This window comes from Eschrichtius robustus, chromosome 3 (assembly GCF_028021215.1).
Source record: "Eschrichtius robustus isolate mEscRob2 chromosome 3, mEscRob2.pri, whole genome shotgun sequence".
Taxonomy (NCBI): domain Eukaryota; kingdom Metazoa; phylum Chordata; class Mammalia; order Artiodactyla; family Eschrichtiidae; genus Eschrichtius; species Eschrichtius robustus.
The window spans coordinates 13355472-13358987 of NC_090826.1; positions in this window are offsets into that span (position 1 = coordinate 13355472).

A 3516-nucleotide genomic window follows, 5' to 3' on the forward strand; every position below is an offset into this window, starting at 1 on the left:
GGCAAGCGAGCGCGCGGCGGGGCCGGCGGCGCGGGTCCCGGGGCGCCCGCGCCCCCTGCCGGCCGGCGGACCCGGCGGCGGCCCGGCCCCCGCCCTCGCCCGCGGGGCAGCCCGGCCCACCGAAGCCTGCGCTGGGCGCCACGCCGCCAGCCTTCACTCCCCGGTCCTGCGCGTTTCGTAGGCGGCGCAGCACGTCCAGCGCGTCAGAGATTACTTTGGGGGTTAGGAGAGTGTTAGATTGTTTATCCTGGGCATGTCTAGACAGGTCACCTGAGGACACTCGCTGGAAAATAGTTACTTCGCTCACGAATCCGCCAACAAGGGACGTGTCCTAATTGAGTGGAATGAAAGATGAATACAATTTGAATAATTTTCTCCTGTGCAGAGAGAAACTGTTATTTTATTTGCCTATGGATGTGCCCCAGTATGTAGCAAGGTGCTGTTACACGGTAGAGTTACATACATAAAGGTTTGCTGTATTAGCGAATTAATTAGTAATTAATTTGGAAGCCAAGGAGGCACTGGAGGCTAGTTCTGATGGAAAGTTTTCATTTTTTTACAAATATTTACTGAGGCCCCAGTACATGCAAGACACACAGTGCTAGATGCTGGGGAAACAAAGCTAGAGAACAAGATTTCTGCCCTAGTGGAATGCACAGTCTAACGGTAAAGACAGATAATTCAACAAGTAATTGCAAGTGTAAGTGATGGGGTTCAAGACATGCTACCCCAAATTATGCCACCTTGGCATATTGAATCAACTGACGAGGTTTTGAGAAAACGGCAGAAGCAGGAAGGTCATTCTGACCTTCTTCCCAAAAAACAGTCATAAAACTCAGGTGAGAGATGCCCTCCCTGTTCCAGGAGGACAGGGACATCCTTATCTCTGAAAACAAAGGGAAACCAAGAAGAATCCTGATAAACAAGCCTTGTTAAATTGCCCCCCCCCACCACTACATTTAGCCTCAAGCTCCTTAACCTCTCCTAGTTCTCCAGACTGTCCAGGCTTCATCAAAACTAGCAGAAAGATACACAGATCTGTTCCTTTGGGTCTTCATTTCCTTATGAAGTCTCCTGTGTCATGTAAAACTTAGGTGAAAATAAATTTGTAGGCTTTTCTCCTGTTAATCTGTCTCCTTCAGCATAATTTTCAAACCCAACCAGGGACCGGGTCAAGGAAAGCTTTTTTTCTCCCCTACATAAGCATTGCAAAGTGACACATATGTAGGACCATTATGGCAAGGGAATTCATCCTATTCTGGGGTCGGGGAAGGCATCCCTGTAGAAAAATCATCTGAGCTGAGTGACTGACAGGGGGGGTAAGACTCAACAGATGAACAGGGGTGAGAAGACTTTCCAGGGCGGGTGGAGGGAGCCATACACACAAAAGTCCAGGGGTCTTGACATGCCTCCTGGGAGAAGTGTTCCGTGGGGTTGAGAGAGAAGAACAGTATGGCTTGAGGTGAAGAGGCAGGCCTGGTCTCCCCTTCTACATTATGATCTCAGTATCACTTGGTCTCCTACCAAAGATTTTTACCGGCTTCCTTTTTCCTTAAGCATTCTGCACAAGGAAATTCCTACTTTAGGCAACTTCCTGAAGATGGCTAGAGTACTAGGATTTTTGCAGTCAATTAATTCCTTAACCACTATAGGAAGAAGCAGGATTCATGGGACTTCCCTGGCCGTCCAGCGGTTAAAACTCCGAGCTTCCACGGCAAGGGGCGCTGGTTCGATCCCTGGTTGGGGAACTAAGATCCCACAGATCCCACATGCCACGTGGTGCCACAAAAAAACAAAACAAAAACAAAAAACCAGGATTCAGGAGGCAACAAATGTTTAAAGGAAGATAGAGAAACCAAGAGGCCTAAATCTAAGGTATTTGATCAGAGTCAAAAGTGTATGTGTGTCCAGGGAGCCAAGAGCACTTATGTAAAAGAACTTTGGAAATGAGAAATCATCTGGTACATTTCAGAGATTTTTCAGAAAGGCGAAGCACCCTTTGAAAGCCTCTTCTTAATAGTCATGTATTTAAAAAGATCTAGGAGATTAAACCTTGATATTTTGGTATAAAACATAAGTAGAGCCAACCAGACAAGAATTTCACCTAAATATGCCATCAGGTCCCCTCCAGGAAATGGCATGCCGATGCTTGTCAAGCTGCAGTGGTTAGGTGGGTGTTTGTCCTCCAAACACCCTGTGTGGCCAATTAGGAGCAGTACTGACAGTACCTTTAGATGTCAGCCAGCGAGTCTTTTTCTTTTTTCTCTTTCCCAATTATAAAGCCTTTTGCCTGCGCAAAAGACACATGCGTCAAAAACACTGATGCAATGAGACGCTAATATCAGATTGCATCATATGATCCTAGGTGTGGTGCCCCGAAACTGGTTTTTCCTGAGGTCGCGCTGCCGTAGAAAAGCGCTTTGGGTAGAACACCCAAGAACTGACCCTACTCGTCAGATGGCGAAAGTAATTTTTGCAACTATATGCCTCAGTTCCACACCACTATTTTCCCGGCGGAAACCGGTGTGGCTTTCCTGGCTGAAATGGGTGTGCGGCCGACATTCATCAGTTAGGTGTGTCATGCTGCGGCTTTGTAACGAATGTCACCTAGGGAGATGCACCTACCAGGCAGGCTGGAAACGACACTTCTGCCTCCAAGATGTGCTCTGAATTCTATCTCACTTGAATGAAGCAACATCTCTGGGGACAGACCCGTTTGGTGCAAAACTGGAAGAGGAGAAAGGAGAGAAGGTTGCGGAGGTTTCTCGGACACTTGCTGGGTGGCTGGCACAGTGTTCTAAGCAATTCACACACGGAACTGCCGAATTGTGGGCTCCAACTGCCAGCCTGCCATCACTGGGACCCACAGCAGGCTATTTTGCTGCCCCGGGTGTTCATAAAATCATACATCAAGTTAGTTTAGGCTACTTTTAAGGTCCCTCCCAGAAAAGGAATGCTATTCAACTTGGCCACAGAAAGCTACATCTCCTGTTGGACAGTTAACTTTCTGGTCCAGTGTCTATAAAAAATGATCACTGATCATGGGAATGATGCTATTGCCCACTGGAAAATTGGTCTGTGTTTGTACAGTTAGGTTAGACTAGGACGATACAACTTGGATCTTTACCATCCAACATGAGAGCCATGCCGGAAATGTGGCTAGTGCAAATTGAGACGTGCTGTCGGTGTACTTACACTGGATTTCTGAGTCTCAGGACAACATAAAAGAGTGTGAAATATCTCATTAATAATTTGATTATATTGATCACATGTTGAAATGATAATATTTTTGACCTTTAGGTAAACGTAGAATTAAAATGAATATCACCTGTTTCCTTTTAATCTTTTCAATGCAACCAGCACAAATTTTTAAATTACCTATTTAAAATTTTGTGGTTCACATTTAATTTCTATTGGAGAGCACTACCTCCAAAAAGCATAGTTGGAAACCAGTAATTCGCTCAGGACCCAACACTTTCTGCCTCTGTTCTCTAGTTCCCCCATCAGCTAAATGGC